We start from the raw sequence: 27,359 nt of genomic DNA, 5'->3' as shown, positions 1-27,359 counted from the left end.
CTAGTAGCTGGGATTACAAGTGCCCGCCACCACGCCCAGCTAATTTTTTGTATTTCTAGCAGAGACGGGGTTTCACTATGTTGGCCAGGCTGGTCTTGAACTCCTGACCTCGTGAGCCACCTGCTTTGGTCTCCCAAAGTTCTGGGATTACAGGCGTGAGTCACTGCGCCAGGCCTCAAGGAACAATTTTTAGGCAATGGTCCAATTGTTTATAATAAATGTAACGATGTCACTATTTGTAGGCCAGGGCATTCAGTGCTGAGGCGCCTGCCTGAAGTTTGGCCGAGTTTGTTTTGAAATTTTAAGTAATCTAGGACTGGCATACTTGCGGGACCTGGTGAGTAGGGACTATAGGGTTTAAAGTTCCTTTTCTTTCCCTCTTGGGCTTGAAGCCAACACCCTTTTTAGTTCCTATATCTGACTGATAAGAGAAAATGGGGGAGGAAGAAGGTATCTCTAGGCAGCAGCCTTTTCTTGGGATGGCCAGAGACTGTGAGATCATTAGTACCTTTTTCTCCCCATACTCACCATTTTGTTTTGTTTTTGTTTTTGTTTTTTTTTTCTTTTTGGCAAAATATTTTAGAATGGCTACGCAGCTAAGTAATTATTTTTCTTTCTTTGGATGTTTATCTGACAAGCTCCTGGGGTCCCATATGGCAACCATAGTAAGCGGCCACCTCTACTATGGTTGCCATCAGCCAGAGTCATAACAGGCAGCAGCCTCTTTTGAGGATCTCCCCATTGACCTCATCTGGATCAGGTTGTGGCCTCCCCCAAAGCTCAAGCACAGACCCCCTGATGTAAGACTCTGTGGCTGGGGAGTATGTCTGAAGAAAATTGAGTCAATATATATTCTGTACCAGAGCAACATCTATTTGCTTTTACACAAGAAAAAGACTCACAAGCAATGTTACTAGATATGTTATATTGTGTGCCATGGGAGCATAACACATAATGACAAAAAAATAAGAAACAGAAGCAAAGCCAGTTAAGTAAGAGATATCTAGATGTCAGCCATAAACCCCAGACCCAGCTCCAGGAGTCTGTGACTATGAACACCAGCACTGCCTCAGATATCTCCTGACTCCGCTAAGGACCCACCAATCCCACCTGTGACCCACATGAAGGAGGAGAAAGTATCCTCATCACGTAAGCTTGGAAACAAATGTTTACACTAAATGGCTCTCTGGTCACAACCAGCACAAACGATATTGTGACTTTTTTTTTTAATCACACTCCAATTTGATAGGCAGCCTCACAAAAATATGTAGAAAAGCACAACACTCTACATGTATACACACTGAAATACTTTAAATTACAGTTAATCACAGAGCTAGAGCTTCTACAGTCTTACTACTCTCATTTCTTGACTTAACTCCAAAACTTTCATTATCTGTCAGGTCCCCCTTGTTATTCCTCATTTTATATGTCTCAGGAATGCTATTGATGCTATTGTATTAAATAACTGTCATGCCAAAGGCACATAATACTATAAAAGTTTATTTGCAATGTTGAGCAGAAACATCTATTTCTTTTTTATATCAAAGCTTATTAGAATGCTCTATCATCTATGGAGTGTACAGAATCATTTCCAGATACTCTTGAACCAAAAAAGAATCTGAGCCTCTCCTAACAAGTAGTTACAACAATGTAGAAAGATTATATGGGAATGTTAAATTGGTAACACATTTTACCTCAACTCTGTTTCCAAATATATTTTCAGTAAGTTCAATGGGCAGGCTAAAAGGTAAAATCTGTCCCTAGAAGGTATATTATTTTTACAATAGGATAAGATAATTTAAAATGTATTATAATAAATCCAACTCATGCATTTTAAGCATCTACTCAATTTTCAGTAATATGCTAGAAATTTTTAGTAATATGCTGGAAACTGCTATGCAGTTTAAGGATAAATGTTTTACTTTATTGATCAGCTATAGGAAATAATATACTTACCCAGTTTTTGTATTTTTTAAAAATAGTCTAATTCCATTTTGTTCAATAAGCATTGATTTACTGTCCAGGTGCTAGTATAGGTTGTTTCAGACTTCAAGGAGCTCTTAGCCTAGTATTATATAATATTTACTGGGTATTATAATGTCATAGGAATTTTGGAAAATTTCCTCAGAAAAACAGAAAAGGAAAAGCTATATTGAGATTTTTACAAAGTATTGGCCAACAGTTTCTACCTACTGTAGAGGGCTACAAAACCATCATCAAAAAAGAACAACACAAATCTCATAGCTCTATCCACTGAGAGGGACCAGAAGGAGTGGCATCCCAGTAACAATGAACACAAATGGCACCCAGATTGAGGTTTCTAAATACAATCCCCCAATAAAAGGAACCAAGGTTCTTTAGGGTCAGCCTAGTGACAGAGTGAGACTCCGTCTGAAAAAAAAGAAAATTGGTTGAACCTAAGATAAGGGCAGTGAAAATACAAGGTGTGCCTAGATCATCCTGTGGGGTCAGAAAATAAAGAAGCAGGGCCAGGCGCTGTGGCTCACGCCTATTATCCCAGCACTTTGGGAGGCTGAGGCAGACGGATCACTTAAGGTCAGGAGTTTGATACCAACCTGGCCAACATGGTGAAACCTCATCTCTACTAAAAATACAAAATGAGCTGGGTGTGCTGGTATGGTGCCTGTAATACCAGTTACTCGGGAAGCTGAGGCAGAAGAATTGCTTGAACCTGGGAGACGGAGATTGCAGTGAAGCCAAGATCCTGCCACTGCATTGCAGCCTGGGAGACAAGAGCAAAACTCTGTCTCAGGAAAAAAAAAAAAAAAAAAAAAGCCAGAAATCAAATAAAACAAAATAGAGAAGCAGATGGCAAAAGAGATGAAGACTTGTCAGAAGGCATAGAAGGCAACTCACAAGAAATTACACTGGCCAAAGTTGGGGTAATTTAAACAATAAAATGAGCAATAATAGTATAACCAAAAGAATAAATATTCATGAAGCATAGTGCTATGAATGAATGAATGAATGGTAGGCTGAGCGCTGTGGCTCATGCCTATAATCCTAGCACTTTGGGAGGTGGAGGCAGAGGCAGGTGGATCACCTGAGGTCAGGAGTTCGCAACCAGCCTGGCCAACATGGTGAAACCTCGTATCTACTAAAAATAAAAAATTAGCCGGGCATGGTGGCACACGCCTGTAATCCCAGCTACTCAGGATGCTGAGGCAGGAAAATTGCTTTAACCCAGGAGGCAGAGGTTGCAGTGAGCCAAGATCGCACCATTGCACTCCAACCCAGGCAACAGAGCAAAAACTCTGTCTCAAAACAAACAAACAAACAAAAAAAGGCAACTTTTCCTTACAGAAGAATTATAATTAACAAATGCAGAAGAAAATAAGAGAAACAGAAAAACACCATTAGAACACTACAGTGGTAACTGCTCCAGGCAAAATGCAAGAATGGAAACAAAAATAAGTGGGCAAAATTTTAAGCACAAACAAGATATCACACAATCTCAAAGTATCTCTCCCAAGACATTTAGTAATCATAAAGATAAAATAAAATTTTATAGTGAAGGATCCTAACAGATACCACCTTAAACAAGTGAACAAGGTTAACACCAGTAATACATACTGACATCATGTACCATGTACCCCTCAGGTAATGGAATGAATGAGAAGGGCTTATCGAATGTATGGAGTCCTTCTCAATAATATAACCACAGTCTAATCATGAGAAAACATCAGACAAACCCCAAATCAAGGGACATACTACAAAATACCTGACCAAAAATTTTCAAAAATATCAAGGTCATGAAAGACAAAGACAGACTGAGCAACTCTCACAGATAAAGACTAAAGAAACATGACAACTAACTGCAATGTGGGATCCTGGTTTGGATCCTGATTTTGCTGACCCTGCAATACTCTTTAAATTAACTAATGCTTTCATTAATTAACAATGAGTTAATTCTTCCTTCCTATAAAAGGTAAAAAAGGAATAGTGTTTTTAAATCACTAAATAGAAAAAAAGTTGGAAATACTTATTAACCAGAAGAAATTTAGATTACTCTTTAAATTACAGACTTTTAAAACAAATATTTGCTAAACACAATCAATGTGGTATCCTAGGCTAGATCTTGAAACACAAAAAAAAGATATTAGTAGAAAAACTAGATAAATCTTTTTTTTTCTTTTATTATTATTATTATTATTATTATACTTTAGGTTTTATGGTACATGTGCACAATGTGCAGGTAAGTTACATATGTATACATGTGCCATGCTGGTGCGCTGCACCCACCAACTCGTCATCTAGCATTAGGTATATCTCCCAATGCTATCCCTCCCCCCTCCCCCCACCCCACAACAGTCCCCGAAGTGTGATGTTCCCCTTCCTGTGTCCATGTGTTCTCATTGTTCAATTCCCACCTATGAGTGAGAATATGCGGTGTTTGGTTTTTTGTTCTTGCGATAGTTTACTGAGAATGATGATTTCCAATTTCATCCATGTCCCTACAAAGGACGTGAACTCATCATTTTTTATGGCTGCATAGTATTCCATGGTGTATATGTGCCACATTTTCTTAATCCAGTCTATCATTGTTGGACATTTGGGTTGGTTCCAAGTCTTTGCTATTGTGAATAATGCGGCAATAAACATTACTGGGTATATACCCAAAGGACTATAAATCATGCTGCTATAAAAACTAGATAAATCTGAATAAAGTCTGGAAATTAGTTAATAATGGTGTGCCAATATTAGTTTATCAGTTTTTACAAAAGTCTTTACAAAACCCTTAAAGACTTTTAACAATAGAGGAAATTGAGCGAGGAGTATACAGGGATACTCTATACTATGAAACTTTTCTGTAGACCTAAATTTATTAGAGATAAAAAGGTTTTTATTTATATGTCATCACTTTTAGGTACCTAACGATTGCCAGATGGAAGCATGTCATTATATTAGGCCATATTAAGAGCCATATATAGGCTTTTTTGACTATATGATATAAACATACAATGACATACATCGTTAAACCCACAGAATATCACTGAATCTCACTTTTCAAAAGAATACATACATGTGGCCAACAATCATATGAAAAAAAGCTCAACATCACTGATCATTAGAGAAATACTAATCAAAACCACAGTGAGAAACCATCTCAGTCAGAATGGCTATTATTAAAAAATCAAAAAGTAACAGATGCTGGCAAGGTTGTGGAGAAAATGAAATGCCTATACACTGTTGGTGGGAGTGTAAATTAGTTCAATCATTGTAGAAGACAGTGTGGTGATTCCTGAAAGAACTAAAAACAGAATTACCATTTGACCCAGCAATTTCATTACTGGGTATATACCCAAAGGAATATAAATCATTCTATTATAAAGACACATGCACGTATATGTTCACTGCAGCACTATTCACAGTAGCAAAGACATGGAATCAACCTAAATGCCCATCTATGGTAGACTGGATAAAGAAAATATGGTACATATATGCCATGGAATACTATGTAATCATAAAAACAAATGAGATCATGTCCTTTGTAGGGACATGGGTGGAGCTGGAGGCCATTATCTTTAGGAAACTTAACACAGGAACAGAAAGCCAAATACCACATGTTCTCACTTATAAGTGGGAGCTAAATGATGAGAATACATGGACACATAGAGGGGAACAACACACACTGGGGCCTGTTGGAGGGTGGAGAGTGAGAGGAGGGAGAGGATCAGAAAAAATAACTAATGGGTACTAGGCTTATACCTGGGTGATGAAATAATCTGTACAACAAACCTCTATGACACCAGTTTACCCACATAACAAATCTGCAAATGGACCCCTGAACTTAAAAGTCAAATTTAAAAAAAACAGAATATCACTGAGTCTCAATTGGAATAAATTGAGACAGTCACATAAACAGCTCACAAATCCTATCAATGAAAAAGCACTTATTTCAAGTTACTTTGTACCAGCTAAGTTCCATCCTAAATGCTGTGAAAAGCGATTTCCTTCATGTAACTTAAAGTCCAGCAAAATAGGAAGGCATATAAACAAAAAATAATGTGAAGAATAATACAAGAAAGTGAATAGAGACTAATATGAATAACACCACAATAAAAACACACAAGGGTTAGGCACACAACAAAAATGGGTGACTGGGAGACAGTACAGACTTCCCTAGAGAGAGAGAGATGGTTGAACTGAGTCTTGAATTAGGAGCACGAGTTAGCCAATCCTAAGAAAAAGGGGATGTTCTGAGAAAGGAGGATAACATCTTAAACGCACAGGGACAGGAAAATCCAAGGAACATTTGGGAATAGCAGAGTGTTAGAAGAGAATGCTGGCCATGGCCACGGCTGCAGAAAAAGCCAGAGATGCAGCAACTGTCCTAAAGCTGAGGCAAGACTAAGAGTGGGAGAAGCAGGACATGTGGAATAGTGGAAAAGGCAGGATTTCTTCTAAGACAAAAGGGTTGTAAACAGGCTGAGGATGTGGAAGAATTCACAGAACCTTTGAAATAATTTTTTTTTAATTTAAATGAGTTGCACAGCTAAGCTGTAAACTGTTTTTTTTGTTCTTTTTTTTTTTTTTTTTGAAAGAGAGAGAGTCTTGCTCTGTCACCCAAGCTGGAGCACAATGACGCGATTTCGGCTCACTGCAACCTCCACCTCCTGAGTTCAAGCGATTCTCCTGCCTCAGCCTCCCTAGCAGCTAGGACTTCAGGTATGCACCATTGCATCCGACTAATTTTTGTATTTTTAGCAGTGACGGGGTTTCGCCGTGTTGGCCAGTCTGGTTTCGAACTCCTGACTTCAGGTGATCTGCCCACCTTGGCCTCCCAAAGTGATGGGATTACAGGCGTAAGCCACTGCACCCAGCCTAAGCTGTAAACTTTAAACCAAATCAATTGAGAATTTGTTCCTCAAAAAGAGTCTCCTGCTCACTCTCTCTCGCTGTGTGTGTGTGTGTGTGTGTGTGTGTGTGTGTGTAAATGGGAGACAATGGATGTGAAATGAGTTCAAAACCCTCAAGAAAACAGAAGAAGAAATCATTTAACTGTAACTCAAACTCAAGCCTCTATGGTGGCTTTTGATTCATTACCACATTACAGTAACTATCATAAAAGCAAAGTTTAAACTGACAAAGAATGTTGGCTATAGATGCCCTAAGCAGGAAGAAATGGTAAGAAAATGTGTTCTCAAGTAATTCATGAAAAAGAAAATTCAGTGCTTTCTGTTCTTTAAATAGGTATTGAATCCTGGATTTAATGAAGAAAAATTCCTTATTGTTCGTGATGCCATAAGCAATTAAGACCAGCTAGAACTCATTACTTGCTGAAAAAATAGCCGTAATATTCTCATTCTATTTATCCAATGCAGCTTAGTATTCAAGGTTAACAGCAGTCTAAAAGAAGAGGAAAGAATGAAGGAGAAGAAAACAAGAAATGTAATAGGAACTAAAGGGAGACAGCACGTGATATTAAAAGGGAAAATTATAATTAAGTTTTGACTGTCACAGTTTTTTTTTTAACACTCTGAAATATGCGGTGGAAACTTTCCTCATTAAACTGAATGTAAAAATGTAGAAACACATTTATTTCTAGAGCCCAGAAACAAGTTTTGATACAAAAAAAAATTATTTAAAGAAAGATTCCCACTACCAGCACTAAACTGTCCATGTTCTTAAAGTACTACTGTAGTACAGAAACAAGTTCCATAGAGAAGACTATTAGGTAGTTTCCATTCCAAATAAGACAGCCAAAGTCATCTCTTCCAGCTTTGAAAGTGACCAAAAAAAAAAGAATTTTAAAAATTAAAATAGTTCTGTGCTGTATTTAAATGATAAATGGGATATTAAAGCTTAAACATTATTTGGAAGAAAGCAATTAACATATTTTAAAATTAGCTTTTCCTCTTCAAAATAATGATATAATAATTCTGGACCACAACAGTAATTATATCTTCTCTTAGATATAATCTCTTAGAACATATAATTATTGCCTGTCAATTTTTTACTACCCTTTTGAGGTCATATGTGATATTTATTCCCTCTTGTTTCAAATAGCTAAGGAAGAACTTACTGCCCAGTATGTGCTTGGAGGGGAGGGTGGATACAGAAATCTGTAGTGTAGTATAAGAAGAAAGACTAGAGAAGAAAATAAACAGAATAAAAATAGTTGTTTCCTTCTAAATTGCAAGTGATGCTGTCAAGAGAATCAAAAGAAAAGCCACAGACTAAAAGGAAATAAATGACATATTTGATAAAGGATATACAATATACAAAGGGCCCAGTGCAGTAGCTAACACCTCTAATCTCAGCATGTGGTGGTGCATGCCTGTAGGGCCAGCTACTCTGGAGGCTGAGATAGGAGAATCATCTGAGCCAAAGGAAGTCAAGGCTTCAGTGAGCCGTGATTGTGCCACTGCACTCCAACCTGGGCAACAGAATGAGATCCTGTCTTAAAAAATAAATAAATAAATAAAAATAACAACAAAATATACAACAAATTCTTAAAATCCAAAAATAAACAACCCAATTCAAAAATGGACCAAAGACCTTAACAGACAAATCACCAAAGAAAGTATACAAATGGCAAATAAGCACATGAAAAGATGCTCTACATTATCTGTCATCAAGGAAATGCAAATTAAAACAATGAGCTATTTCTACACACCTATTAGAATAGCCAAATTCCAGAATGCCGATAACACTACATGCTGGTGAGGATACGGAGCAACAGGAACTCTCATTCATTGCTGGTAGAAATGCACAATGGTATAGCCACTTTGGAAGACATTTGGCAGTTTCCTATAAAACTAAACATACTCTTACCATATAATCCAGCAAAGGAACTTCTTGGTATTTACTCCAAAAGAGTTGAAAATTTAAGTCCATACAAAAACCTACATATGGATGTTTATATCAGCTTTATTCATAGTTGCCAAAACTTGAAAGCACCAAGATGTCCTTCAGTAGATGAAGAGATAAACTGTGGTACCTCCACCACACAATGGAACATTATTCAGCACTAAAAGGAAATGAGCTATCAAGCCATGAGGAAACTGAAATGCATTTTACTAAATGAAAGAAGCCAGTCTGAAAAGACTACATCTGTATGATTCCAACTATACGACATTTAGGATAGGGCAAAATTATAGAGACAGTAAAAAGATCAATGGGCCGGATGGGGTGGCTCATGCCTGTAATCCCAGCACTTTGGGAGGCTGAGGAGGGCAATCACTTGAGCTCAGGAGTTCAAGACCAGCCTGAGCAACATGGAGAAACCCCATCTCTACAAAAAAAAAATACAAAAATTTGCCAAGCATGGTGGAGTGTGCCTATAGTCCCAGCTACTCAGAAGGCTGAAATGGGAAGTTCGCTTGAGTTCAGGAGGTGGAGGTTACAGTGAGCCAAGATCATGCCACTGCTCTCCAACCTAGGCAACACAGCCAGAACCCATCTCAAAAAAAAAAAAAAAAAAGCCACAGACACACACAGAGAGATCAACGGTTGTCAGGAGAAGCAGCGGGGAGAAGGGATGAATAGGTAGAGCACAGTGGATTTTCTGGACAGTGAAACTGTTCTGTGTGATTCTATAATGGTGAATAGATGTCATTATACACTTATCCTAACCCATAAAGTATACAACAGCAAGAATATACCACTCTGGTAGGGGATGTTGATAATGGACGAAGCTGTGCATGTGTAGGATTGGGGGTTACATAGGAAATCTCTGTACCTTCTGCTTGGCTTTGCTGTAAACCTAAAATTCCTCTGAATTTTTAAAAACTAAGTGTTTTGCTTCTTAAAATACTATTTGTATCAAGATACAAAATTAATATCCTTATCTCAGTTCTGGTATAACAATCTCTGCAAAAACTTCTATAAAACTACTGCATAGTACAATAGAATATTGAAATGTTTCCGCCAGATGAAATGTACTGTAATAAAAATTATCTTCCATACTTTTTAAAGCAGAGAAAAGGAATAACTGTGACTAACAAAAAAGAACTTTTTTTAAAAAAATGACAGGCTCTCGGGCTCTCATTGTGTTACCAGGTGGACTCAAACTCCTGGGCTCTAGCAATTCTCCCAGAAATAACATTTTTAAATAAAAATAGTAAATAAAAATTACTGTGGCAGAGGGTAGCTGTCATGAATGACCCACCAAAAGTTTTACCAAATATCTCAAGTGTGATTATCACTCATACTTGTTCCCCATTCCATTCATCCCAGCCCAGCAAATCTCTGAATGAGGTTCCTGCTGGGCACTGCTTGCCTGAAGGTTCCCCAACTCCACACCCCCTCCACCTTGCTTGTTTTCATAAATGTATTCCCAAAGGAAACAAAAGACAAATGCTAAATCCTTGTGAGCAGCTTCAGTCAGAAAGAAGCAGGAACCCTGTAAGGCTACAGAGGGGGCCACAACATCCTCAGCATTCAGGAAGGCACCTAGTAGCTTGGCCCAGTGAGGGTAGAGGAGAAAGGAGGGGAAAAAGAGGGAAGGGGAAGAAAGGGATGAGAAGTATAAGGAAGGAGACAGGGGAGAGGATATGAACAAGAAAGTAGAATTAAGAAGAAAGACTAAAAAAAAAAAAAAAAAAACCGAGGCAGTGAAAAAAGTAGCTAGCTCCTCAACATTTGTAAGTTCTACAAACAGAAAGACAAATTCAAGGCCGGGCATGGTGGCTCACGCCTGTAATCCCAGCACTTTGGGAGGCCGAGGCAAGTGGATCACCTGAGGTCAGGAGTTTGAGACCAGTCTGGCCAACATGGTGAAATCCTGTCTCTACTAAAAATACAAAAATTACCGAGTGTGGTGGCGCGCACATGTAATCCCAGCTACTTGGTAGGCTGACGCATGAGAATTGCTTGAACCCAGAAGGCGGAGGTTGCAGTGCGCTGAGATCCTGCCACTGCACTCCGGCCTGGGCAACAGTAAGACTCTGACTTAAATAAAAAATAAAAAATAAAAAATAATAAAAAAAGACATCTTAGAGTTTTTTACAGTACTGAGGTTTTAAATGAAATCTAAGGCTCTTGTTTCCATTCCTCCTATCAAATGTAACCGTATCCCCACTACACATGCTTCTTATTTCATTCATCTGTAAACCATTCCTGTCAACTCTCAAATGTAGGTCTAGTCAGTCCCAAGGTCACTGAGCACACATGCTTCTCCATTTAATAGGTTTAGGATACAACCTTGTTGCTGTAAGATTTTTTTCAGCCCTTTTAATGTGTCAGTCCAGGCTTTTAATACCTTTCATCAAACTATTACTTATAACTGGTCTCACAAGACCAATTGTAGTCTAGGTTGAAGCCTGACCCTCTAAATTTACATGTTGTGACATTCTTTAAGAATTTATTGAAAATTATGGCAAGAACATTTGTACTGAGACCAAAAAAGCAATACCTTTTATAATTTTGGCTATCACTAAGAAAGGCTCAGAGTTTGACAAGGTAGAAAGGGCGGTGGGAGGCATTGCTTTGGAGAAGATACGTATGTTCAAGATCAGAAAATACTGTAACATTTCATGGAAAAAAATTCCATAATACTAGGAGTATAAAAATCAAGTAAAACCAAAAGATGTGTTCATTAGGCACCCATGAGGTGCCAAACACTCTGCTAGCTGACAATAATGAACTTTTGTAAAAAGTAAGCTTATCAAAGACTAGTGTACATACATACAGAAAAGTGCAATAATAATAGGTATACAGTTTGATGAAGTTAAACTAAATCAACAAACCCAATAAACTACCTCCCAGTTCAAGAAATGGAACATTACCAGTTTCCCAGAAGCCTTCCCCAGTACCCACTAACATTACTACACCCCACAAACTAGACCTGCCAAAAGGTAGTACCATCCTGGTTCTGAACTTTTTATTAACAGAAGCATAGAATACACATGCTTATGTGTATTGCTTATGTGTATTGCTTATGTGTATGGCTTATGCATAGAATACACATGCTTATGTGTATTGCTTATGTGTATGGCTTATGCATAGAATACACATGCTTATGTGTATTGCTTATATGTATTGCTTATGTGTATGGCTTATGCATAGAATATACATGCTTATGTGTATTGCTTATGTGTACTGCTTATGTGTATGGCTTATGCATAGAATACACATGCTTATATGTATTGCTTATGTGTATGGCTTATGCATAGAATATACATGCTTATGTGTATTGCTTATGTGTATGGCTTATGCATAGAATACACATGCTTATGTGTATTGCTTATGTGTATGGCTTATGCATAGAATACACATACTTATGTGTATGGCTTCTTAAGAGTCATTCACATTACTGAGTATAGCAGTAGTTAGTTCATATTCACTAATGTAGATCATTCTGTTGTAGGAACATTCTACAATGATTGACAGTTTTAAGCTATTATAAATAGTACTGCTAGAAATATTCTTGTACATGTCTTGTACATGTACCCACACACACATATGCACATTCCTAGGAGTAGAATAGCTAGATCCTTGGGTATGTTCATGTTTAACTTTACTGGCAGTTTTCCTAAGTGCTCGCATCAATTTACATTCCCACCAGCAGAGTGAGAATTTCTGTTGTTCTACATTCCTGCCAATACTTCATTGTCTTTAGCAATTCTGGTGGTGGTGTAGTGAAATCACCTTGTGGTTTCATTTGCATTTCCCTAATGACTAATGAGGCTAGGCACCTTTCATATGTTTATGGTATATATTGGACACTTACAAAGTGTCTGTTGAAGTCTTTCATTCACTTTTTCTGTTGGGTTGGCTGTCTTTTCTGAATTGATTTGGCAAAATCCTTTATATATTCTGGATACAAGTACTTGGTCCAAAGCTTTTAATCTATTTAGTATGAACATGATACACACAGGGAAAAGACAAAGAACAGTGTAAGATCAAAGGGTAAGGTTATGTAACCAGGCTATGAGCGTTCTAGGAACACAGAACAAGGAAAAATCAATTTAAGGTTATTGTGGACAGAGAAGGATATATAAAGAAGGGAAATCTGGAGGTGAACCATGAAGAAATTTAATACATTTATCAGGTAGAACAATATGCAAAAGCAAAAAGAGCCATAAGCAGGAAAATTCAAGTCAGAATGAGCTTTATTCCTGGGTTAACATAATTTCCTTTCCTAAGGTTCAAATCTTTCCTAAGGTTCAAATCTTTACTGGGCACAAAACAGGTTGGATAAAAATGAGGGCAGATGACAGTAGTCCATGGAGTTTTGAACAGACCTTACTTAACATTTTAAATACATTATCTCATTTAATCACCACAACCTTGTAATACAGGTATTACCCTCATTTACCAAAGAAAAGTCACCTAATGTCACAGCTAATCAGCAGCAGTGGAATTAGCCTAAGCACTGAGATCTGCCACTTCTGAAGTCCATGATTTTTCCACTGAACAGTCTGTATCTCAACAAGCAAAATTATAGTTCCCACTATGGTAGCTCCTGGGAACTGAAGACAAAAACAATAATTAAACTGGAACATTAAAAGCTTTAAAATTTCATATAGGTACTGCTTGGCCTTCTTATATAATGCATTTCAAAATGTGCTCAAATTGAATATCCAAGAGTCAAATTGGAAAAGTCAAACAACAGGCTTGCTGAAGTGCCACAATTCTAAAATACCTTTATTTCAGAATGACACCATTAATTCTGTTAACATCTTAAGGTGAACACATTAAATGAGCACATTTATTACATGGTATGCTGATTTCAGAAATGAGGAAAGTGTTACACCTTAGAACCAAGAAAGCACAGTAAATGTTATGAGAGATTATCTATTCCCAGTGCAATAGAAGTTTATTAAAATCCCTAATTATCTGTCACGTTTTTAGAAACAATCTTCAACAAAATAGTTCCAGCATTTGGTACATGTTCATTAACTGTGTTCTTCTGCCTCATCATTAAACACAACTTAAATCTAATGAGCATCTAATTGAGGTTAAAGACCCATCCTAATGATTTCCATCTTTATCTCAATCACATTAAGATTATAGCTATACCACTGGGTGTGTGTATAAATATATCCATGTGTGTGTTCACACAAATACATAAAGCCATTCTCTGATTTCAGCTTATTTTTATAAAATGGGATAACGCATTTAATCTATTACACAAATATATACTGCTGTGTAGACAGGGATAGCACACTGCCAAAACCCAACTGGTAACAGGAAAGTGGCTATATTCGTTTCCTGTGGCTGCTGTAACAAACTACCACAAACTTTGTGCTTTAAAATAACAGAAACGTATTTCCCCACAGTTCTGGAGGCCAGTAGCTCACAATCAGTTTCACTGCACTGAAATCAAGGTTTCATCAGAGCTGCGCTCCCCCCAAAGGCTCTAGGTGAGAATCTGTTCTTTGCCTTTTCCTTGGTGGCCACGGACAGACATTCCTTGACTTGTGGCCCCATCACTCCAAGTGTGTCTCCATCTTCACAGTGCCTTCGCCACTGTGTGTCTGTCAAATCTCACCCTCATTTCACTAGGATACTTAAGATGACATTTAGGGAAAACTCAGATAATCCAGGATGATCTCTTTATCTCAAGATCCTTAATTTACCGCATCTGCAAGGATCCTTTTTCCAATAAGGTAAAATTTACAGGTTCCAGATACTAGGATGTGGACATTTTGGGGAACCACCATTTGGCCTACAACAGCAGCCTACTGTAAAACTGTTGAGCATTCTCATCAGTTAATATACAAGGCCCCAACTGTAGACAGGGTAGGGAATTTTAATGTGTACTGTATGAAAGTTCAGAGTGCACTGAAGGCCAAAATCAAAGACTGCCAGTGTCATACTACAGATGTCTATTAGTAGTGAGAGCCTGGCTCAGGGTTATCAACCCTGAACATTAAAATCATCTTGGGACATTTTAAAACTACTGACTCTAGGGCCACACCTGAGACCACGCCTTACAATCTGGGTATGTAGCCTAGGTTTGGTTGGATTTTTTTGACTAACTCAGGTGATCCAAATGTGCAACCAGGTTTGAAAAACCACTAGCCCAACAGAATAACAAAATAGGATGGAGACCTTAATTATACAGTGAACTGTTTTTGGTTTGTTTTTGTTATTTTTTTTACCAATTTAATGCAATCACCTCTTCTCCTTAGGGAGAAAAGATTCCTTTAAAAATCATGTTCGTAACTTAATTTGAAAACATGTTCAGATTAAAAGTTCTAAAAACTGATCCATGACACTTTTAGCCAAATCAGAATATGTTAGCAGAATGGCAAACCCAAACCCAAATACAGTACAAAATAAATGTCTAGTTCATAAAACGGAACCTCCAGTTAGTTCATTTAATTGACCTTTCTCTAAAAGTATCAAATGCTTGTTTGGAATAAGCCACTCATGAAAATAATCATATTGAGATCATTTTAGAATTATACTTGCTGTTTCATGATTTTATTTTTATATCAAAGACCACTACTAAGGCATGAGAAATGACAAACAAAATTCAGAGACTAGAAAAGATGATTAACCCAATCCTTTTTTTTTTTTTTTTGGTAGAGATGGGGTTCTCACTGTGTTGCCCAGGCTGGTCTCTTAACTCCTGGCCTTTAACAATTCCCCTGCCTTGGCCTCCCAAAGCATTGAGCTGACAGGCATGAGCCATGGCATCCCACTGTAATCCAATTCTTTATCAACCAGGCCAATTATACAAACTGAGGGTTTTATTTTCATGTCTCTGATTCCTCTTCATTCTTTCTGGGGCTGCACTTTTATCTACTTACCTAGGGTTGTTTACCACCTCCACTACTGAGAAATAGAAGGGAAACTCAAAAGTCGGTTGATTCTATTTTGAAACGTGTATTTTTTGAAACGCCTCCTATTTCAAAGGAAAGCCTATACATGTCAACAGTTGGGCATAAATGTTAATGCTTGTTAATTTTGCTTAGAAACGCCGTGTTTTACTTTGATTAGTATGATGAATAACTGCAAAGGTGGCAAAAACAGTATCTCAATAAACTGATTTCACAAATGAAGGAAGATTAGACCAGGAAGTCATACAAAGGTTGGATTTTCATTGTTACCCTTACTTCTCACTACATGGATAAAAAATTACCAAGACTAGAACACACACATATTTCAATATTGAAACTGTTAAGTAAGAGTTACTAAACCTTTGATTTAACATATGTATTTTATTCATATACAATGAAAGGCAAAATGTATGGCCAGTGGAAAAACTTCAAAGCCAAGTCACCTATCAAAATGTTCAGAGCTTAAATCTGCCAAGATAAAGGGGTTAAGCTGTCAGCTTCTAGATGACAGAGAGAGGAATTTGTTCAGCAACTTTCCTTCAAGATGTGCAAAATGTTTTCAGAAATCCATATCTATATTATGTCTTATTCTCTGGTAAATACATGCATAAAAACAGTTACTGAATATAAATAGGTGTTCAGTAAACCATGATTCCAAAAGTCCTATATAAATTGCTTGTACATTTTGGGTTTTGCTTGCTCTGTAGCCCATCCTCTACATCCTGGGTTTCAATCGATTCTCCTGTCTCAGCCTCCCAAGTAGCTGGGAATACAAGCATGCACCACCACACCTGGATAATTTTTTGTGCTTTTAGTAGAAATGGGGTTTCACTATGTTGGCCAGCTTGGTCTCGAATTACTTATCTCAAGTGATCAGCCCACCTTGGCCTCCCAAGTGCTGGGATTACAGGTGTGAGCCATCGTGCCTGGCGCTGCTTGTACATTTTGAACAAATTATGTATTACATATTTTATTTACATCTTTTTAACCTAATTTAATTCATCTACTTATATTTTTAAGATACTTCTAGTTTTTTCCCAAAAAAGAAAAATCCAAGAGTAATCCAGTTTTGCTTTTAGCTTTTTTTTTTTGATACATTGCCCTTTTTTCCCCTCTCTATCCAATATTCAGCTGCTTTTTCAAATACATTTTCCTTTCAACTTTTTTTTTTTTTTTTTTTGAAACACAGTCGTGCTCTTGTCACCCCGGCTGGAGTGTAATGGTGCGATCTCGGCTCACTGCAACCTCTACCTCCCAGGTTCAAGTGATTCTCCTGCCTCAGCCTCCCGAGTAGCTGTGATTACAAGCGTATGCCACCATGCCCAGCTAATTTTTGTGTTTATAATAGAGACAGCGTTTCACCATGTTGGCCAGGCTGGTCTCAAACTCCTGACCTCAGGCCATCCACCCACCTTGGGCTCCTACAGTGCTGGGATTACAGGTGTCAGCTACTGTACCTGGCCTCCTTTCAACTTCATATTCATCTATTTTTATCTTTTTTAAAGGCACCACTTGCCTTTGTTTTAATTCTCTGTCGAGCAATTAATTGAGATTTCATCCTGCTGGCAACCACTCTAGTTCTGCAGCATCCTCAATGAGAAGCAAGGTCCACTTCTCATTTGTCTTCCTTTCAACTGTTTCTATATCCACACTTCCACTAGCAATATTAATTTCAACTAATTTCTAAGACAAGAAGTATGCCACTGAATGCAGCATAACTGATCTTAACAACAGATTAACAAATTGTTGATTCCTTGCCATTTTCAAAATATCAAATATACAAGACAGTAATTTTTTTAAAATATTTTTTAATCTCTGAGGGAAAGGATGATTTGAAGACTCCTTTCAAATTCCCAAGAAAGCCTCTCAATATTATCTGTGTAAACTACTGATTCACAAGAATAAATATTTGTTATTTAATATAAACAAAAGTGAAAATTTTTAGCTTTCACAGGAAAAGCTAAAAATTTTCATTTTAGTTTAGACTAAATAACAAATATTTACAAAACATTCACTATTCGTTAGCTTAGTGACAGACAGCACTGTTCAAACGCCCACAAAAATGACCAAATTAAATTGATCGCAAGTTGTTTTCACAGCTATGTTCCATCACAGATTTGTTAATGGCCCCTAAATGTCATGGCGTCAAGCAAAACATTAAACCTTATCAGCCATCATTTAATCTGTAAAGTGAAGATATTCAACTATGTGATAAAGTCTTCACAATAATCTAGAAAATATTGCTCAGCCAAAGTGACCCTTGCAAACATTCACCAGCAATACTTTAAAAGGTTACCTTTTGTTGTTAGAAATACAGTATGGAAAAATGTAAAAAAATAGGAAAAAAAAAATATATATATATATAAATCACTCAAACCATCACCCAAGAGTAACAACTGTGAAAATTTGTGGAATAGTAAAAAGACACCAAAATGTAATATGTTCATAATTGTAAAAAATTAACACAGTTGCAATCATGTAGTATATAATTTGAGCTTACATTTTCAACTTATATCATGAATTCTGTCCTAGGTCATTAGAACGTTTAAGAAAATGTCATCTTGCTCTCTACTTCTGCCACCCAAGATTCCAAAAGGAAAGAAGGCCAAGAGAAAGAATGTGGCTCCGGCCCCTGCTGTCCTGAAAAAGCAGGAGGCCAAGAAAGTGGTAAATCTCCTGTTTAAGAAAAGGCCTAAGAATTTTGGCATTAGACAGGATATGCAGCCCAAAAGGGACTTAACTTGCTTTGTGAAACGGCCCCACTATATCAGGTTGCAGCAGCAGAGCCATCCTATTACAAGCGGCTGAAAGCACTTCCTGAGATTAACCAGTTCACCCAGGCCCTGGACCATCAAACAGCTACTCAGCTGCTTAAGCTGGATCACAAGTACAGACCAGAGGCAAAGCAAGAGAAGAAGCAGAGCCTGTTGGCCTGGGCTGAGAAGAAAGCTCCCAGCAAAGGGCACATCCCCACTAAGAGATCACCTGTCCTTCGAGCAGGAGTTAATATCATCACCACCTTGGTGGAGAACAAAAAGGATCAGCTGGTGGTGACTGCACACAACATGGATCCCATCAAGCTGGTTGTCTTCCTGCCTGCCCTGTGTCGTAAAATGGGGGTCCCTTAACTGCATTACCAAGGAGAAGGCAAGTCTGGGACATCTAGTTCACAGGAAGACCTGCACCACCGTCACCTTTACACAGGTTAACTCAGAAGGCAAAGGAGCTTTGACTAAGCTGGTGGAAGCCATCAGGACCAATTATAATGACAGATATGATGAGATCCGCCATCACTGGGTCCCTAGACTGTGGCTCACATTGCCAAGCTCAAAAAGGCAAAGGCTAAAGAACTTGCCACCGAACTGGGTTAAATGTACACTGTTGAGTTTTCTGGAAATAAAAATAATTAAAATAAAACAAATTTTCCTTTAAAAAGAAAAGAAAATGTCATCTTAATGGCTGTTAGAAAAATCTACCACCAGAATGTAAATTGGTACAGCCATTATAGAAAATAGTATGGAGGTTCCTCAAAAAATTAAAAATAGAACTACCATATGATCCAGCAATCTCACTACTGGGCATATGTCCTAAGGAAATAAAATCAGTATCTTGAAGAGATATCTGCACCCCCATGTTCACTGTAGCATTACTCACAATAGCCAAGATATGAAAACAAGCCAAGTGTCCATCCACAGATGAATGAACTGTGATAGATATAAGCAACAGAATATTATTCAGTCTTAAAAGAGAAGGATATCCTGCCATTTGTAGCAAAATAGATGAACCTGGAGGACATTATACTAAGTGTAATAAGCTAGACACAGAAAGACAAACACTGCATGATCCACAGGTAGAACCTAAAAACGCTGAACTCATAGAAGCAAAGAAAGGTTGTTGCCAGGAGCTGAGAGGTGGGAGAATCGGGGAGATGTTAGTCAAAGGGTACAAAGTTTCAGTTAAAATATAAGTTCTGGGAATCTCATATATATAGCATGGATGGTGATGGATGTGTGAATTAATTTGTGGTAGTCATGGCACAATGTACACGTATATCAAATCATCAGGCTGTATATCTTGTACTCAATCCTAATTTGTCAATTAAATATTTTTAAGTAAATAAAAGTCATCCTTAAAAAAAAAAGCTACCACCAGAATATTCAACAGTTATTATACAAAATAGGGATATTTCAAAAGAGAAATGTTTAGCAAATTTATTTCTAAAAATTTTCTAAGTCATGTCTTCGGAAAGTTGCTACCGTGGGAGAACTGACCCAACTTTTAAAAAGCAAGTCAAATAAACAGCATGGCAATGATGGGAAAACGTCTTCATTAGAAATGCATCTTTACAGCTTTCAACATCTGAAAAAGAGAAAGGTCCAATTTAAATAGTGATCCTATGGCCCTACTTTAATCCTTTATATAAGCTACCGAACAGATCATTCCAAATAATCTAAAGTTTAGAAATAGTTATGAATTCATGCAATCATGTGAAACGTTCTGAACTTTAGTAGCATTCGCCTTCATTTTTCACTCTGCTTTGTCCTCCCTGGATGAACAGAACACTGTGTTCTAACTATTCTTCTCAATAAGCACACTAAACACATAAGCACTTAGAAAATTATAAAGAAAAGGCCGGGCGTAGTGGCTCACACCTGTAATACCAACTTTGGGAGGCCGAGGCAGGCGGATCACAAGGTCAGGAGATCGAGAACATCCTGGATAACACAGTGAAACCCTGTCTCTACTAAAAATACAAAAAATTAGCTGGGCGTGGTAGCAGGCGCCTGTAATCTCAGCAACTTGGGAAGCTGAGGCAGGAGAATGGCATGAACCCAGGAGGCAGAGCTTGCAGTGAGCTGAGATGATGCCACTGCACTCTAGCCTGGGGGACAGGGCAAGACTCCATCTCAAAAATAAAATAAAAGAAAATAAAAAGAAGAAAATTATAAAGAAAAAATAGATTAGGAACCAAAGACACAAACTTATCATGGTTTGCTCAAACAAGAATGAACAGATCAAACTTCAAAGACTAAGTCTTTTATAGCAGGGGTCCCCAACTCCCAGGGCCTAATACTGGTACTGTTAGGAATCCTGGCCTGTTAGGTAGCGGGCCACACAGCAGGTCAGCGGCAGATGAGCTAGCGTTACTGCCTGAGTTCCACCTCCTGTCAGATCAGTGGTGGCATTAGATTGTTTCTCATAGGAGTGTGAAACCTACTGTGAACTGCACATGTGAGGGATCTAGGTTGTGTACTCCTTATAAGAATCTAATGATGAATTTAATCTGATGATTTGAGGTGGAACAGTTTCATCCCGAAACCATCCCCCGACCCCATCCATGGAAAATTGTCTTCCATGAAACCAGTCCCTGGTGCCAAAAAGGTTGGGGACCACTGTTTTCCCATCACATAATGTAAGAAAAGAAGTACAGCAGCACCACAGGGTCAATCAGGTCTAGCCCAGAAAGCCTTGGTGCCAAAGAGGCCACAGCCAGCAAGCCATTTTTAAACACAACATAACTTTTAATAGAAACCAAGAAAAAAGGAAATGCACAAACAAAAAAATCAATCATAAAATATTTGAGTAATGAGAAACAAAAAAATAGTTACTGAAAGAAAACCATATTCTATTCACTCAGCAGGAAGAGACTCTGCAAGGAGCACACATTTAGGATTACAATAGGTACTGACCAGCCCTGAACCGGCAGGGTCTTGGTACAGCAGAGATGCTCACCAGAATTAAATTCAGTTCAGGAGACATTCGCTGATCCTCTCAAATCCCACATGTCCCACATCCTCAATGACATCACCACAAAAAGTGTTTGATACCGGCAAGTGTTAGGAGAAATAGGAAGATGCCCATCCATTTTTAAGCTAGAAATATCCAAACAATGCATAAATTAGACCCAATGAGGTTGCCTTTTAATTCACCAAGAGTCAGACATGACTATGTGATTTTATTACTAAACAAAACTTATAAGGACCTCCTGTACTTATTAAATATAAAGTAGCTTTTAAAAGTCCATCACAGGTATATTTCTGACTGTAATTTTTAAAGGGGGATTTTTTTTTCTTAATGTAGTCAAGCAGGCAAAGAGCCAATCAATCCATTAGAAAAATCAAAGAGCCAGAAATCTATTCTTTGTCATTAATTTAGCCATGTGAATAGCATTACTACCAGCATCTTTAAAAAAAAAAAAAAACTGGACAGCAAGGAATAAATGGAGAGCAAAACAGAAAGAAGAAAATGGCTTTGTGGTATTTATCCTACAAGTGAGGTAGAGCGCATACTTCTAGCTCATGCTTGTCCTTGGGAGTGAGCAAGTGTCCAGGGTTTTGGCAGGGCACACAGTAATAAAAGAAGACACCATGAGAAAGCCTTTTCTGACTCTAGATTTTGATGGGTATCATTTAGGCAAAAAGAGTATACCGGGATTATTCAACCATTTCCCCCACTGCCTTTAATACTGAGCACATCATAAAAACCACTATGCAATGCTAGGCAGTAAAATTAAAATATGCCTACTATTCTCTCGGAATCAGTCTAATGAGCCAACTGTAGCCACAGTTAGAAGAAAAAGTGAATCAAAGGGAAAATAGTAACATAGGTAAGGCATAATACTGTAATCAAAGTCCCTTCAATTTTAAATTGGATACTGATGAGTCTTCCTGAAGGGTAATCTTTTATAGTAGTGCCTATTTTGTTTTGTTTTAATAAAATCTACTGTGTGCATTTTTTAAAAATACAAAATTACTGCAAACTACCTAGCCAAGACTATTTTTTCTCCACTCCAGTATGGGACGACTCCTGCAGGTAGTAGCTGTTTAACCAGAAAAAAAAAAAAAAACTGCCAACAAGCACATACTGTGCAGAAAACATAAGCACTACATTTATAGACAGCAGCAGCTTTTCAGAACATCTATGATGGTAGCCTGAATGAAGAAGAAGAACCATCTGGTTCTTCATTTATAATGAAGGTTTCAGAAACACAAACATCCAGGACCATGAAACCTAGGTGCCCTGCATTGCCAGCTGTAAAACTATAGATGGGAAGCCCCAAAGTAGCCAATTATTTAAGGCCATATATGAGCTGTTTCAACATATGCATTCATATACACTTACCTTTCTCTTAACTACAGATATTTAAAATGTCATATATTCTGAAATAGGTTGAAAAAAGCAAATAAGTACTCAATGTTATTAAAGCTGGGCAAGAAAGAGCTAAGGCCAAATCAATGTATACTACATACAGAATAGAATGTATTCTGTATAAGTGAGAATATTACATTTGTCTAGAATAGGGGTCAGGGTTATTTTTTAATCTGTTATGGAAATGTAAAATTTACAGAAAATGATGTATTCTTTCTGTACAAGAAAATATATTTTAGATAGGCTTTCTTATCTGAAGAATGTTTTTATTTTCCTAGAGATGATTATCTCACCTTCATAAACATCTTGAGTCATAAGCTCCAGTACATGACTTTCCTAATAAAAGAACACTTAACATTTTTCACCCATTTACACTTTAAAAAGAAGCGGGGGTGAGAGAGTCCTGCCAATTCACATGTATACATCTCAAACAAATCCTTGGTTCCAATGCGAATTTTCACATGGGTTATTTTCAAATATTTGGAATAATTCAGATATAAAGCAATGCAAGCTATAAAAGCTAAATGTAATTAAAACACCAAGAAAAAGAAATTTAAAAGCACTACCATTAAATTTATAAACTTCAGATCCTGCAGATGATTTATTGCCCTATGAAAATAAAGTCTAAGTTGCAATATGTATTTGACAGACATGGCATACTATAACCACTCCAACATCAAAGTATCATAGTTTATGCTGTTCAAATACATTAATCTTCATCTTAGCCTAGGTTTTAAACATATATTTTAAAAACTAATGACAAATCAGAAGACAAATGATAAACTACATGGTAGACTTATAATATTCCTTAATATAAATGCAAGGTTCATATAATTATTAAAAGATTTGGAAACCTCCACTGACTTGAGAAGATAAAATCTCCTATTATACCATCTGGGTGTAAGAGTTCTTATGGAAAAAAATTATGTGTGCCCCATGTGTTCATTATTGCTGAATTAGAAAGGTTAGTTTTTTTCAGAACCTAAGAATTTAGCTACTATTTTCACTTTTATTTGTAAAATACAAAGTAATAAAATATACCACACTTAAATAGCACTTAATGAGTGCCAAGCACTGTGTTTAATCCAATCAACCCTTGAAACATTTCTCTGAGGTAGTTTCTAACATTATCTTCATTTTACAGATAAGGCAATTGAAACAAAGGGGTCAAATTACTTGCCCAAAATTTATAAGTAAGTAACACAGCTGAAATTCAAACCCAGGCAATCTGGCTCCAGAGTCTTAACCACATTTCTAGAGCATGCCATATTAAACAATCCCAACCTGCTTTCCTGGCTTCCAACCTCCACCTCAATATCAGGAATACCTGAGAAAGCAAACATTCCTATCTAAATTCATACCATCTGCAATTTCTTTTGAAAAAGTAAATTTGTATACCAAAGTTGCTCCAAACATGCTTGAGATAAAAGAGAAAAGAAGGAAATTCCCTTACACTTCCCAGAAAGAGAAAATGAATACAAAATGCAAAAATTTATAAACTATATAAAATTAAAGAAGTAAGGCATTACAAATCGAGTTTTTAAACATTCCTATTTAGTCCCTTAAAAACATAAATAAAACACCAATGCTTTTTAAAAATCTCTACAGGCATACCTCAGAGATATTGTGGATTCAGTTCCAGATCACCACAACAAAGCAAATATCACAATAAAGCAAGTCAAGTAAATTTTTTGGTTTCCCAGTGCAAATAAAAGTTATGTTTATACTATAATATAATATACACATGTGCGATAGCATTATGTGTTTAAAAAATGTACATGCCTTAACTTTAAAATGCTTTATTGCTTTAAAAAAATGCTAACAATCACTTGAGCATTCAGCAAATCATAATCTTTTCACTGGGGAGCAGTAATGCCTGGATGTTGATTGTTACCAACTGATCAGGGTGGTAGTTGCTGAAGGCTGGAGTAACTGTGGTGATTTCCGGAAATAAGACAACAATGAAGTTTGCTACATGGATTGACTCATCCCTTCACAACAGATTTCCCTGTGGCATGTGATGCTGTTTGATAGCATTTTACCCACAGTTGAACTTCCTCCAAATTGGAGTCAATCATCTCAAACCTTGCCACTGCTTTATCAACTAAGTTTATGCGATATTCTAAAACATGTGTTGTAATTTCAACAATGTTTACAGCATCTTTACCAAGAGTAGTATATTAGTCCATTTTCACAGTGCTATAAAGCACTACCTGAGAATGGGTAATTTATAAATAAAAGAGGTTTAATTGACTCACAGTTCCATATGGCAGGAGAGGCCTCAGGAAACTTACAATCATGGCTGAAGGCTGAAGGCGAAGGGGAAGCAAGGCACACCTTATAGGACAGCAGGAGAGAGAGGACAAGGGGAGAAGTGCCATACTTTTAAACCATCAATTCTTGCGAGAGCTCACTCACTATCACAGGAATAACATGGGGGAAATCCACGCCCATGATCCAATCACCTCCCACTAGATACCTCCCCTGACACATGGGGATTACAATTCAACATGAGATTTGGGTGGGGACACAGAGCCAAACCATATCATTCTTCCCCTGACCCCTCCCAAATCTCATGACCTTCTCACATTGTGAGATCAATCATTCCTTCACGACAGTCCCCGAAGTCTTAACTCATTCCAGCATTAACTCAAAAGTCCAAGTTCAAAGTCTCATCTGAGATAAGGCAAGTCCCTTCCACATAAGGAAGGTCCCTTCCATCTAGAAGCCTATAAAATCAAAAACAAATTAGTTACGTCCAAGATACAATGGAGGTACAGGCATTGGGTAAATGCTCCCATTCCAAAAGGGAAAAATTGCCCAAAACAAAGAGGCTACAAACCCCAGGCAACTCCAAAACCCAGCAAGGCAGTCACTAAATCTTAAAGCTTCAAAATAATCTCCACTGACTTCGTGTCCACCCCTCCAGCAGACTTCTGCCTGGACATCCAGACATTTCCATACATCCTCTGAAATCTAGGCAGAGGTTCCCAAACCTCAATTCTTGCCTTCTGCACACCCACAGGTCCAACACCACATGGAAGTCATGTGGTGTTGGGGCTTGAACCCTCTGAAGCCATGGCCCAAGCTGTACCTTGGCCCCTTTTAGCCATGGCTGGAGCTGAAGTGGGTGGGGCTGGAGATGGAGCAGCTGGGACACAGGGTGCCATGTCTTAAGGCTGCACAAAGCAGCAGGGTCCTGGGCCTGGCCCCTGAAACCATTTTTCCCTCCTAGGCCTCCAGGCCAGTGATGGGAGGGGCTCCTGTGAAGGTCTCTGATATAACCCTGGAGGCATTTTCCCCAATGTCTTGGCTATTAACATTTCACTCCTCTTTACTAATGCAAATTTCATTAGCTTCAATTCCTCCCCAGAAAATGGGTTTTTCTTTTCTACTACATGGTCAGGCTGCAAATTTTCCAAGTTTTTATGCTCTGCTTCCCTTTTAAACATAAGTTCGAATTTCAGACCATCTCTTTGTGAATGCATATGACTGTATGCTGTTAGAAACATCCAAGTCAAATCTTGAATGCTCTGTGCTTAGAAATTTTTTCCACCATATACCCTAAATCATCTCTCTCAAGTTCAAAGTTCCACAAATCTCTAGGGCAGGGGTAAAATGCCACCAGCCTTTTTGCTAAATCATAGCAAGAGTGACCTTTACTCCAGTTCCCAATAAGTTCCTCTTCTCCATCTGACACTACCTGTCTGGACTTCACTGTCCATATCACTATCAACATTTTTGTCAAAACCATTCAATAAGTCTTGAGGAACTTACAAACTTCAACATCTTCCTGTATTCTTCTAAGTCCTCTGAACTGTTCCAACCTCTGCCTGGTACCCCGTTCCAAAGTTGCTTCCACATTTTCAGGTATCTTTACAGCAGTGCCGCACTACCAGTACCAATTTTCTATGTTAGTCTGTTTTTACACTGCAATAAAGAACTACCTGAGTCTGGATAATTTATAAAGAAAAGAAATTTAACTGACTCACAGTTCTGCATGGTTGAAGAGGACTCAGGAAACTTACAATCATGGCAGAGAGAGAAGCAAGGCACATCTCACATGGCAGCAGGAGAGACAGTACAAGGGAGGACATGCCACACTTTTAAAACTTCAGATCTCGTGAGAACTCACTATCACGAGGCCCTCATAGGGGAAATCCGCCCCCATGATCCAATCAACACCCACCAAGTCCCTCCCCTGACATGTGGGGATTACAATTTGACATGCGATTTGCGTGAGGACATAGAGCCAAACCCTATCAAGTAGCTTCCATCTCAAAGAAACCACTTTTGTTGTTCATCCATTAGAAGCAACTCCTCATCTGTTCAAGTTTCATCATGAGATTGCAGAAATTCAGTCATATCTTCAGGTTCTACTTCAAATTCTACCTCTTTCAGTACACCTACCATATCTGCGGTGATTTCCTCCACTGAAGTCTTCAACCCCTC

General features: G+C 37.9%; 1 protein-coding gene and 1 long non-coding RNA gene across 4 annotated transcripts in view; both read right to left on the bottom strand.

Annotated features, from left to right (window-relative positions):
- Positions 1-27,359, bottom strand: part of MLLT3 (MLLT3 super elongation complex subunit) — a 276,072-nt gene that overhangs the window by 169,972 nt on the left and 78,741 nt on the right. The gene's annotated exons all lie outside the window — the stretch shown is intronic.
- The window catches only part of LOC129047831 (uncharacterized), an 88,756-nt gene continuing 76,831 nt past the window's right edge, over positions 15,435-27,359 (bottom strand). Inside the window, exon 2 of the long non-coding RNA XR_008509615.2 lies at positions 15,435-21,631. This is a non-coding gene — a long non-coding RNA (uncharacterized LOC129047831). The remainder of the gene's footprint in view (positions 21,632-27,359) is intronic.

The sequence above is a fragment of the Pongo abelii genome, chromosome 13 (genome assembly GCF_028885655.2).
Source record: "Pongo abelii isolate AG06213 chromosome 13, NHGRI_mPonAbe1-v2.0_pri, whole genome shotgun sequence".
Classification (NCBI taxonomy): Eukaryota; Metazoa; Chordata; class Mammalia; order Primates; family Hominidae; genus Pongo; species Pongo abelii.
The sequence above is the reverse complement of the archived record's forward strand: the minus strand, read 5'-3'. Positions and strand labels throughout refer to the sequence as shown.